Source organism: Giraffa tippelskirchi, chromosome 6, assembly GCF_054371585.1.
Source record: "Giraffa tippelskirchi isolate mGirTip1 chromosome 6, T2T-mGirTip1v1.2.pri, whole genome shotgun sequence".
NCBI classification, from domain to species: Eukaryota; Metazoa; Chordata; class Mammalia; order Artiodactyla; family Giraffidae; genus Giraffa; species Giraffa tippelskirchi.
The window spans coordinates 173,577,063-173,590,511 of record NC_137280.1 but is presented as its reverse complement, the minus strand read 5'-3'; the positions used below and the strand labels follow the sequence as shown (position 1 = coordinate 173,590,511).

Below are 13,449 nucleotides of genomic sequence, written 5' to 3'. Positions count from 1 at the left end.
CCAGGCAAGGATACTGGAGTGGGTTGCCATTTACTTCTCCAAGGGATCTTCCTGACTCAGGAATCGAACCCACGTCTCCTGCATTGGCAGGCGGATTCTTTACCACTGAGCCACCAGGGAAGCCCCAAAGAATAAGTAGAACTTAAGAAGACAGAGAGAATTCAGAAGCGCAGCCAAGCCCCAGGGTCAGATCATGAAGTCAGTCAAACGAATCCCAGACCATCAAGTTCTGACAGACCCAGGGTGTCTTTCTAAAGGAAACAGTGAGAATGCGCAACTGCCGTTTCAGCCTGGATTTGGGGTTTGTCAGTTGCTATTCTATCTTGTCTCTGAAATGGATGGGAGGTTGTCCAACGTGAAAGTCTTTTTCTTGATCAAAAAGAAAAATAAAACCCTTTCCTCTTTCTCATAGATGTGTTCTTCTTTCCATAGCTGACTTGATGAGTTTTTCCAGGTGCTTTATAGATACGTGTCCCCTTCCCTCTGCCTAAGTTTCTAAAGATTCCAGAAGATATTTCATTAACTGGAGCACTTTGAGTAAAAAGATTGCTACCAAAAAGATTTTTCAAAAGGAAACGTCAGTCCAGCTCTGGCCCATAAGATGATAGTGGGTAAGACTCAAGTAGAAGCATGAGATGCTTGCAAAGAGGCTAGTTCTTATCCTGCTCCTCCCTTTTCCAGGAGAACCTGCTCCAAGTGACCTGTTGGAAGATAAACAACATGAAAGATCTGACTTGCCCCCATCAACCTAGCTGAGACCGTCTTCAGTGAGCAGATCACCAGTCAAGCCCCAGGTATGTGAACCCTGTCCGTATTAGCCGAGCCAACCAGGAAGACTCTTCAAAGAGTAAGTTACCTCAGAGAGGCTTGAGCAATAACAGCCAAGCCTCATGTGCAGCAGTGAAAACCGTAAGACCTGCCAGACGTCGCTGTTTATTGTCGTGTGCCTCTGGGTGGTGAGTGCTATGTCAGGCAACGCTACTGTGTCAACAGATAATGTATACTCAGCTCATGACCAAAAGTGCAACCTTTTTACATTCACAAAATAAAATACCTTTTAATCACTTCCTCAGGGTAGCTTGCTTAAGCAAAAACAAAATCTTTCTGCCTGTGTAAAGCTGCGGCCTCCCTGTGAGCCACTAACAGAAGCGTTTCTCTCACCTGACCACAGGGATGTTTCCAGGGCTTTCGGGGTTCCCCCTGAAATTAGCAGCCTGCCAGAAGATACGGCAGGTTTTCTTGAGCAGGAATGGATTACGACCAGATTGCTGAGGCTTTGATTGTATCTTTGTGTGTGTTGTGATCATTTCCTCCTTTTCAAGTAGAAATAAAAGGAGGAAATAAAATTGCAGCCATTCCCCTGTCTAATTTGAAGTAACAGTAGAAGTCCCTGTACTAAATACTAGCATACAATATTTCATCTCCTTAAATCTGGCAAAATTTACTCTTTCATGATATTTGGCTGGATCTCAAAGTCACCTGAACTTTTTAATTATATTCCTGGAAACTCACCGAATGAACATCATGTGTAAGCACATGTAGCATCACTTACATTTACATGATAAAAGTAGCAGGAAAATCGCCTGCCTTTTTCCACTCCTTACAAGCTTGGAATCAGATGCCTTGTGTGTCTGTGCACAGGTACAAGTCATGCTCAGTGTTACAAATTAGTACAAAGTACACCTCTACCAAGAGGAAGGAGGTAGAGAAAGGATAGAATTTCTTACCCTTAGGCAGAAATAGTCTAAGCCGTCTGTTCATCTGATGTCTTTCCTGTGACTCTTTTCCCTCTTCTAAATCTCCCTCCATCCTTCTTCATTTTTTTTTTTTATTTCTCCACAGGAGGCCATCCCGCCCCAAACACATCAGTCTATCTAATGCCGTCATGTGTTTAAACAATAGGGTAGGCCTGGCCCTGTAAGATTTCCTTGAACTCCCAAAGGTTACTTTTCTCTCAAGCGGGAAGATTCTGTCCGCTTTTTTCTGATGCCAGTTTCTGGTAATACAAGCCATACCTACATCCCCGAGGGCCTCAGAGCAGTGAATTTCTGGGCGCTGAATTATTGCTGCTTTCTTCTTATCTTGGCAAATGATTATAAATAAAGTTTTCTAGAATTATAGTTATTGTATATTAAGTTTGCTATCTGTTTCCTGTGAGAACACTAACTGGTAAACTCCTTAATCACATTCTTCAAAATTTTCTTTTTTCATGAAACAGTTAACTTTTTGCAAGAGGTGTGAATGTGTGTCTGAGATCTTGGACAGATTAACATTTACCTGGGTATTGGAAGGGCATTTGCAAGAGGAAAATAGAAACATTATCTGTATCATCATTCTACCCACAGTAGAGAAAACAAGCTTCATGCTGTAAGGTAGCATGGTGTCAAAGCCCCAGCGGGTAACACACGGAAGCGAACCGTACTGACTGTATAATCTCGATGGTAACCTAAGGCTCGCTTTCCTCGTGTTTGAAATAAGCACTTGACTGCCTGCTCCATTCAGCTTTAGCAGCATTCTTGAGAGAATCAAATGAGAGCAAATGGAGATCCATAGAGTTATTAATTTTTAAAAACTGTTTTTGTTAAATATTTTGGAATACCCTATTTATCTGATTTCGAGCCCAATTAGACTAAAATGTATAAGATTTAAAAACCCATATTTGTTTGAGTCCCCTTGTATGTGTATAGATTTTTTTTTGTTATTAAAAATAAGGATGAAGTTCCATGGATGCTAATATATCTCAGAGGAGAAATTCAATCAAGCAGAAATTTTCTAAGACTGATTTCACTGAAGATATCTAATTTCTGCAGCATCGTATTTTGACAAATCCAGGTCACTTCCATGAATAGATACATAGAAGTCATCTAAATACTGTTTATGGAGAAGGAAATGGCACCCCACTCCAGTACTCTTTCCTGGAAAATCCCATGGACGGAGGAGCCTGGTAGGCTACAGTCCATGGGGTCACAAAGAGTCGGACACGACTGAGCGACTTCACTTCACTCCCTCCACTCACTTCATACTTTATCGCTGGAAAAGGAAATGGCACCCCATTCCAGTGTTCTTGCCTGGAGAATCCCAGGGACAGGGGAGCCTGGCGGCCCATGGTCCATGGGGTCGCAGAGAGTCGGATACGACTGAAGTGACTGAGCACGCAAATACTGTTTAAGGTTGCTCACTGACTGCTTCATGCTATGTAAGGCCTGAATCAAACTGGAAGGCAGTTTGATGACCTGTCATTTACCTATTTATCTATTTCTCTAGGTTATTTGTGTAAACATAGCACCCATCATGGAACATTATGTGTGGTCTCTTTGTTATCATCCACTGCCAATGAAACCTTAATAAGTAAGTCATCAGCTACCATTCTCCTTTCTTGGTATAGTGGTGGAGTCAGTGATTCTTATCATGTCTGGAGAAACACCACCCATCAGGGGTCACATTTACATGCTCCATTGAAAAAGAACTTTAGCTGAAAGTGTTCTAATAGTTCAGATCCTGCTGTGAAACATATGTGAAGAGACATTAACCACCTACACGTGTTAGAAATGTAAGAAATACAGAAAAACTGTGCAGCTTTACAAACTGGCAAAATAATTGAAACTTAATGAGGAGGTTCTCTGGGCAGAAAATGACCTCTTGTTCCAGCGTCAGTGAGTTCCCACTTTGTATCTGGTAGCTGGAAAAATGAATGAATAAGAGCGTAAAGAGCCGCCGAAATCCCACTGAGCCCATTTTTTCTCAGTGTTGATTACCTTCTAGGTGTTCTTTTTGCCACTTAGGTATTCAAAACAGCTTTTTTGCTTGACTGATTCGGGTTTTTTTAGGTTTGTGAAAAGGCAAAAGAGAGAAACTTTCTTCAAGTGTTAAGACAAGCGTAGTGTTTAGAGATTCCAACAAATCCAGACTCAATTTTAGTGACATGGTTGCAAGGAAACCCCACAATTCTAAACCTGTTGAATTTGAACTGTGAGGCTCATATTTGCAACCTTCAAAAACAATATGCCTTTTTCAATAGCATTTTTCTCCCACTAAGAAACTAAAGGATTTAGCTCTATATTTCACCAGGGACAAAATCTGTCCTTGGCCCTTTGAATCATGCTGTCTAGTCATCCAGGCTGTGTAGACTGTCCCCTGGCTCCCCAGGGTCCTCCGCCCTCAGAGCTGCCCTCCAGTCCTGAATTTTCTGGTCACCGTGTGCTAAGTCTTCTTTCTAAGAAAGTTTTTGTAAAATCTATTTACCCAACATTTTCTCCTGTCTCTCATTTAAATAAAATTCCTCATTCCAGCTAAACATATCTTATCAGTTACAACAGTAATGCAGTTATTAATGGAAGAATCTCAAGTTTATGTCCATTTGGCTAGTATGCTTTTTAAAATCATTATTATTTTCCCACTATTTGCTCATCTCTGAGATCTTCTTGAATTTGTTGATGTTAGAAGATAGTGTATTTTTCTCTTTTAATGGGTTACCATGCCACCCCTAACCACAAGTTTCCAGAATTAGTAAATTGTAGCTGTTGAAGAAAGTGATCAGGGTCATGCTTTATTTCAGTTAGCTAAAGTGGAGCAATAGAAACTCTTAAACCACCACAAATGGATTGTAAAGTTGCACAGGCATTTTGGACATCAGTTTGACTGCTTTATTAATGGTGTTAAATGTACACATACTATATGAACCAGCCATTCAACTCTTAGACATTTACTGAAGAGCAGTGAAAGCATAAACAGTGTACACAATTATATGTGCGTGTTACAGAAGCTCTGTTTCAAATCAGCAAAACCTAGAAATGTTAACTGTTCAGAAACAGGTGAATGGACACACAAATCACAGTATGTTCATACAGAAGAATCCTAGTCAGCTATAAGAATAAGGAACTGTTGATACACAAAACAAAATAATCTCCGAAAAAATGATGCTGAATAATCAGAGAGAATGGTGCCTATATGATCTCAAATATTTATGCTTTTTGAAAATAAAAACTAATATATATGACAGAAAATAGATCCTTGCTTGTCTGGGGTTGTGGCTGGATGTGGTTGAATAAAGTGATAATAAAGTGAACCAAGGAAACTTTCAGGAGAGATGTCTATACGTATTATCTTGATAAGAGTAATGGTTTCAGAGTTGAATACGTAAGTCAAAACTTGAAATTTTGTATGTTTTACATTGCGCATCTTATTAAATATCCTTCATATTTTAACAAATCTATTACACAAGGCAATACAATGAAAACAGAACGCGGGCTTCATTCTAGGAGATATGAAGTTGTTGAAAGCGTTAGTCACTCAGTCGTGTCTGACTCTTTGTGACCTCATGGACTGTAGCCCTACAGACTGCACTGTCCATGGGATTCTCCAGGCAAGAATACTGGAGTGGTTGCCATTCCCCTCTCCAAGGGATCTTCCCAACCGGGGGATCGAACTGTGGTCTCCCACATTGTAGGCAGATTCTTTACTGTCTCAGCCATGAGGGAAGCCTAGACGTTGTTGAAAGATAGTGTTTATTTCTTGAGAGCTTGACAAGTTTTTTGTGGAAAGGTGGTAGAAGCCAGAGAAAAAGCAAAGAAACAAAATTGCAGAAGTAAAAGACTACCGAACTAGTTGAAATCTCTCAGTTTTCAAGATGAAGGAAAAAGATCCCAAGAGTTGATTTGGTCAGTGTCACAGGGATATCAGATGTTTAGACTATTCTTAACTCCTAGCTCACGCCTCTTCACAACACAGTCTAAACGTTTTCGTTGTTAGCACACGGGATCTAATGGCAGTTTGTGTCCTATCGAAACTCGAACTGAAGCTGGCTCCACTTCTCTCGTTAGTCTCCTGCAGTCCCTTGACCGGTGAGGCCATAGTGCTTGGGAAAATAGAAGTCTCAGGATTTCTGTAAGCTCAAAATTTCAAACTCATGGTGTCTTAATGGCTTGAACACTGTTTTGTATACTTTCCTTTCTTCCTCAGTCCTACTTTCCTTACTCTCAGCTGTTGACCTTACTTTCCACTTTCCTGAGAAAATTAAAGCGATAGAGGAGAAGCCCATCCATAGCTACCCCTCTGCTGGGGCCTGAAGCCACATCCTCCCACCCATGATGATGTCCAGAGACAGCACTTACAGTTGCGTTGAGTCCTTACCATTCTTGACAACTCAAAGTCGTCTCTACTCAATTTTATACTCTCCTTCACATATCACTTTTCTATACTTAATCATTTTTACCCAGTGCATTATGCCAATATTTTTCCTACCTGAAAACAAAGCATATCGTTGATCCCACTTCCCCGCCAGTTGCTGCCCTATCTCTTTGCTATACCTTGCAACATGTTTCTTCAGATTTAAAAAAGAAAAAAGGACAAAGATGGTGGAATATTGTTGCTTTGCAGTACTGTGCTTGTTTCTCCTGTACAGCAAAATGAATCAGCTCTGTGTATACAAATATCCACTCGTTTTTACTTTATTTCTCATTTAGGACAGCAAAGAACATCGGACAGAGTTCCGTGTGGTATATAGTAGGCTCTAGCTAGCTATGCATTTCATACACATAAGTAATAGTGTACATATCAATCCCAACCTCCCAGTTCATCCCACCCTCCTTCCCCCATTGGTATCCATACATCTGTTCTCTACATCTGTGTCTCCATTTCTGCTTTGTGAATAAGTCCATCTGTACAATTTTTCTAGATTCCACATATATCCATTAACATACGGTGTTTGTTTTTGTCTTGCCGACTCACTTCATTCTGTATGACAGCCTCTCGGTCCATCCGCATCTCCGCACATGACACAATTTTGTGTTTTGATCACTGTAGCTTTGTAGTATAGTCTAAAGTCTGGGAGCCTGATTCCTCTAGCTCCATTTTTCTTTCTCATGTCTGCTTTGGCTATTTGGGGTCTTTTGTGCTTCCATTCTAATAGACCGTGTTTTTAGATTGGAAGAATCAATATTGTGAAAACGACTATATTACCCAAAACAGTCTACAGATTCAGGGCAATCCCTATTAAATTGCCAGTTATATTTTTCACAGAATCACATAATTGTACAAAAAATTTTACAATTTGTATGGAAATTTGTATAAAAGCCCTCAGAGTTTTTTATGCCAGTATTTTCGATTCTTTTCCATCTTCTCTTAGCAACAAATTTGTTTCTCCGCCAAAGAGTCTTCTGTCTAAAACACGACTCTCAATATGACCAGCCATTGCCTCATTGCCAAATCCTTTGGCTGTTACACAATTTTAATCTTTCAGAAACCACCAGCAGCTTTTTATACAGTTGATTGCTTACCTCTCCTTAATACATATATCGGTCAGAATTAGCTGGGCTATGAAATGGTAAAAAACCAAACCCCAACCTCACTGTGTTAAAAATCACCCATGTCTGTCCTGTCTTTGACACATTTATCCCAGGCATTTGGAGTCTCCTGTTTGCTTGGCCTTCACTTGGGAACCAACACTGATGGAGCAACCCCTATTTGGAAAAGGAAGCCATTAAATTCTAGAGTTTAAATGACACACGCCATCACTCACTACCTAGAGCTCCCTGACCCCAACCCCCTTTTCTCACATCCATTATCCAATCTGTCAACATCTCTTTTCTTTTCTACAAAATATACCAATATCTGGTCACTCCCATCTATCTTGACTGCCAACATCCAAGCCAACATCATCTTGTTCTCGAATTATGTTAATGTATTCATAACAAAAAGTCTCCTTGCTTCTAAGTTGCATCCCAACAGTTTATTTTCAACGCAGAAGCCTGAAAGATTCTTTTCAAAATGTTAAAATGTACCTTAAAAAGAAGACAATTTTGGCACATGCTGCAAAATGAATGAATCTTGAAGACATTATGCCAAGTGAAATTAGCCAGTCACAAAAGTACAAATACTGTATGATTTTACTTGCGTAAGGTACATAGAATAGTCAAATTCATAAAGACAGAAAATAGAATTGTGATTTCCAGGGACTGGGGTTGGATAGAGAGAGTGGGGGTGTTATTGCTTTAGGAGCATAATTTCAATTTGGTAAGATAAAAGAAGTATGATATTGATGGTGGCACAGCAATGTGATTTAAATATGTTTAAAATGGTAACATTTATAAGTAATAGCATGTCACTCTACTGCATTCTTTTCTGAAGACTTCCAATTTCACTTAGTGAAGTATACCAAAGTGTTTACCTTGGCCTGAATTGCCCTGTATTATCTATCTTCACCCAATAACCTCTGCAATTACCTTACCATCTCTTATTTACTTACTTTCTTCCAGCTATACTGGCCTCTCTATGAAACTATCATCTTATCCTTTTGGCTGTGTGTGTGTGTGCACGCGCGTGCACGTGTGTGTGTGCTGTTGCTCAGTTGTGTAGAACTCTTTGCAACCTCAAGGGCTTTAGCCTGCCAGGCTCCTCTGTTCATGAGATTTCTCAGGCAAGAACACTGGAGTGGGTTTCCATTTTCTCCTCCAGGGGATCTTCTTGACCCATGGATCAAACCCATGTTTCCTGTATTGGCAAGTGGATTCTTTACCACTGAGCCACTTGGGAACCCACTGTTTGCTCTAGCCATGACTAATTTTCTCTCCAAATTGTAATCTTGGGTGAATCGGATCTTCTCAAAGAGTTACCTTGATTACACTATGAAATGTTATAACATCTGGACTTCAACTCACCATTAACCTACTATACATTTTGTGTAGTACCTAGCATTTTCTAAAATATTATGTAATTTGATTAGTTAATATATTTATTATTTAGTACTTCCACTTGTTAAAATGTAGTTTCCCCAGGAAAAATCTTTGCTATTTAGCTTGTTGTTATATTACAAGTGCGATAGATAGTGTCAGACTCATAGAAGGTCTTTGTTGAGTGTTAAAAATATAAAAGCATTTTCCTACCCCAAACCAATATTCATGTTTGATCTATGGGGCTTTCCAACCTCAATAATCTTTAAAAATGTATTTTCTCTCTTTATCTAAGTATTTTTCCTATTCCTAGGCAATGTTGTAGACCACAGCTATTTCTAGTTTCTTCCAGGCTCTCATATTCACACCAAGTAGTTGACAATTATTTGAGTTAGACTTTGCTTTTAGTGTTGAATTGCTTGCTTCTTATCAGTGTATCTGTAAGAACAAGAACAGTATTTGAAAAAGGAGTTAACTTTTGCAACAGTTTCTTTTCCTTTTATAGTCATTAATTCTTATGGTAGTTATCAATTATTTTATAGACAACTATTATTTACTTGTGGGGGTTTAACATTACTAGCAGAAATGGTATATGGCTATCATTTGAAGTTTTATTCTTCAATTTATTCCAATTAGATGTGTCACCAATATTTGGTAATAACACCACACACAAATTTTTATATGTTTGAAGTTTTAATGTGAATATCATGGACATTTAAAGTTAAAACAGAGAGTTAATTATTGGAAACAGCAATAACAGTTTTCCATTTAAGACTCTCCAATTGTTTAGAAATATAGATATTATGACTCAAAAATAGTATATAAATTATCCTTTATGATTTGACATTTAAGACATTCTGTAAGAAAACTCACTGCTCCACCAACTGAGGTAAATGCAACAATAAGTCTACCTTGGATTCAGTGGCCAAATTATTGTCATTATAAAGAAACAGCAACAAATATCTGCCTGTATATCAAGCATCAGCATCAATTAAAAAGCATTCGTTGAATGTTTTCAGTGTGTCCGTCTCTGTTGACAAAACTATATACAGAATATTCATTTGATTCTGTTTTGTATTTTTTTGAACTATTTCATCAAAGTAACTCCACAAATCCACTTGAATACCTTCTAAAATTTGTATATAGACAGACCTTTTACACAATATAGTCTGAGTAAATGTTAAAGATTTGGCCTTGCAATTATGTTTGCACTTTGCAAAAATGGGCTTTTGAGCAGTGGTTTACCCATTTAACTTCCCACTCCCTGCTCCATACGTGGGCAAGTGTTGGCTCCCCTGCCTGCTGTTGCAATCACTGCCTTTGAGTAACCCCAGGAGTAATTACTTGCAGCCCCTACATTTGTACCTGCAATCAGTTTAGATTCCACAGAAAAAAATCTTATCTGAATTACACCATTTAATGATACTGTGCTTAAGCTTGAAAAATAATGCATTCAGTTATATTTGAAAGCCCTGGATATTTTAAAACATGCAAACATACACATGGTCCAGTTCTCCAAATTCCTTTCTTTCTATCATCCTTTTTCAAAAATAGGGCCTACGATTTGATCGGGGACAAGTTTGGCAATGGTTTTCTCTGCCATCCTAATGATTCCAGGGAAAAGTCTCATACTTTTGAGTATGAAACTCAAGTATATTTTTGTTTGATTGTTTATGCTAACAAATGTTTAACAATGACTTCTTCAAAAAATATATGCATGTAATTGTGTAACCAAGTATATTGGGACTTTTATATAATAGATGTGTAGCACATAAATAATTATAGTATGTATTCTTCTTGTAAATTCTGTACAGCCAATTCTCACAGAAGCGCTCAATGACTTTTTTCAAATTTTGTAAATATATGAAGCATAAGATTACATTTACTAATAAGTGTAGTTCTAATATATAATGGTTGATATTTTGTTTACATTAATATCTAAGAAAATGACACAGTTTTATGTTGGAATTTCACTTGTTCTTCAATGAGTGAAACATGTTTGCTGAGTCAGAGAGTCATTTTTGAGTACTGGAAGAATATTTCCTGAATTTATTATGCCTTTTACAATGTAATTGCAAATTTCTGTTTTACCTGCATTATTAACATTTTCTCCATCTCTTTCTATATAATCAAAAAATGACAAATGAAATCTTGATTTGTAGAATTTTTTATTCCCATTATAAAATATACTATATGGCCAACTTCAGGATACCAATCTGATATCACACATATTTCCACAGTACACATACTAGGCTATCTACTAGATCATCAAAATTCCACCTTTAAAATTTACTTGACCATGTCAAACTTTTTTCATAGACCTAGAGACTTTTGAAATTTTTCCTTAGTCCACTGATGAAAATTTTAGTTAGCTTATTCTGCTAAATGTTTCAATCTTTAGCATACCACTTAGTGAGATTTGCTAAAAGGTGGTAATGCTACCCAGCTGGTCTCTGTGGGTTTTGAAGAATGGTATAATAAGCATGCTTTGAAATTCAGGATATGTAGGTTGCTTAGGCCCATAAATGTTTTTAATGGGCTCTTCTCTTCAAAAACACTGTTGGCTACTAAGCACAATAAACCAAACAGAGTGAAGCCAATGAAAATTAGTGGATTTATGGGTTTATAATAAGTGAAATTGGTTAAATATAAATAATCACTAGAATTTCTTTTTTCAATTTTGTAACATGCTATGTAACATTTACTATCCTACATATCATCTTTCAGTAACGGTTTGGAATACTGTCTGACAGTAGTAAGCTGCCAGAATAATGCAACGATAAAATGCTCCTTTGTTTAATGATTTCATTTTGTAAAGGATTGTTTCCACACAAAGTGACTTCTGTTTCAAGCAGTCAATAAAGAAGGCATTTCTGTTTATGACAGGAACGATCTGGCTTGTGTCTGGCTGGTACTTGCCTTGTATTTCAAGCACTTCAATCATCAGCTTTAACAGGAAACCCAACCTGGTTAGGCAAACATAGGAAATAAGCACACGGAATCACCTCTTTAAGAAAGTTCAAGCAAATTAACTGGTAAAATGGAAAGCAAATCATTTCAGGGTAAAATTAAGAGTTTTGTCTTTTTTAAATTTAATACATATTTCTTAGCACAGGGCATGTTCATTTGCCTATATGGAAATAAAATGCAAGCTTGGAACTTTTGGAGTGAGGTAACTAAGGAGGGGAATCACTGAAAACTCAAAAATTTAGATGCAGGATTAATATTTTAAAAGTTCACAACATGGTCATCTTACTCCTTCATTCCTTTATAAATCTTTACCTTGGGTATGTAATGAGAAATGCTGCCAGGTTTTGAGATGGCTCAATGATTATCTAAAACTAAGTTTAATGTGCTTGGATTCATTTAAAATGAATCTGCTTTTCTAAGGATGCTTTCCCTAAAAACTTAAGCCCATCTGTGTTTTATGATGAAAATCCTTGCATATGTTTCTAATTCTTTCATAAACATGCTATTAAAGTCTACGTTTGCAAAGGCCAGTAGATAGCCAAAAAGTATATAAAATCTTTTATCCTCAAAAGCAAAAAGGTTAGGGGGCTAAATGTAAAGAAATGTGAATCCAAAATATTTGTGCAGTTACAAAAAAAAAAAAAAGTTCTTTCAATTTGCTCAGACTTTTTATTATATTTCTTACTTCATCCTTTCCAGCCATTTTTTTTTACCTTCTCTATATTTATTCTTTAAATATTTCTTCTTAAACTGAATTAAAAAAAAAAAAAGCTGCCTCTTCCAGTCTTTTGTAAAACGAATGCTATGTAACCAGCTTGGTCAAGAGAAGCAGAAAACTATAGGAGAAATGTGTGGTTTCCTTAGTGGCTCAGTTGGTAAAGAATCCACTTGCAATGCAGGAGACCCAGGTTCAATCCCAGGAGACCCAGTTTTGATTAAGATCCCCAGGAGAAGGAAATCTCAACCCACTCCAGTATTCTTGCCTGGAAAAATCCCATGGACAGAGGAGCCTGGCAGTCTACAGTCCATGGGGTTGCCAAGAGCGACTGAGCATATAGGAAAGATAATACTACAGTCACATGGCCCATATAGCTCATTACACATTTAGGTCATAATTTTAAAAAGGAAATACAGAGATAACCAAATGTGGGTATTTACCGAATATTTGAATTAAAGTGCTGAATGAATATTTGCATATATCTTGTGACATTATATAAGTTTATCTTTTACTTTTTTTGTTATACTCTGAATAATACCCATTTGTGGCCCGAAATGTTTCTTTTGGTGCCTTGTATGATACAAATCAATCAGTTATTTGCCACACCTTTCCTGTGCTGTATGTTGGCAATTGCTGAACATAGGAACAATGGTGGATATGAAGCTTTTCAAGGACCCAGAAGCCAGACCATATCTCTCTGTCCTGTGGACCTCCACCATGAAGAGATAGAAATAATGCAGCTTTCCAAGGCCATCACCTTGATTTACTCAGAAGCACCACACATGAATGAAATAGGTGGTGATCTCTCTCTGAACTGCACTGACCATTCAGTTTTTCCATGGTCCTTTAAGCTAGTTACAGACCTGTGTCTATGATTCAAAGTCAAATGGACAGTTGAGGCAATTATCCGAACAATTCTGGTGAAAAGAAAGCTTGTTTCTAAGGAAAAAGTGAGTTGGGGGGAGCATCCCTTAATTATCCATATTGAATTTCTGTATTGATCCCATTCACGAGACAATTGCTTGACTCACCACTTCATTTTGCTTGGGTAGACACGGGGTAAGATAATTGAAAGCAATTAAAGAGCCGTACCTG

General features: G+C 37.7%; 1 long non-coding RNA gene across 3 annotated transcripts in view; it reads left to right on the top strand.

Moving 5' to 3' along the window:
- Positions 1–13,449, top strand: part of LOC145511728 (uncharacterized) — an 878,639-nt gene that overhangs the window by 776,447 nt on the left and 88,743 nt on the right. For all 3 annotated transcript variants that reach the window (XR_014058108.1, XR_014058109.1, XR_014058110.1), the window contains one exon: positions 682–794. This is a non-coding gene — a long non-coding RNA (uncharacterized LOC145511728). The remainder of the gene's footprint in view (positions 1–681; positions 795–13,449) is intronic.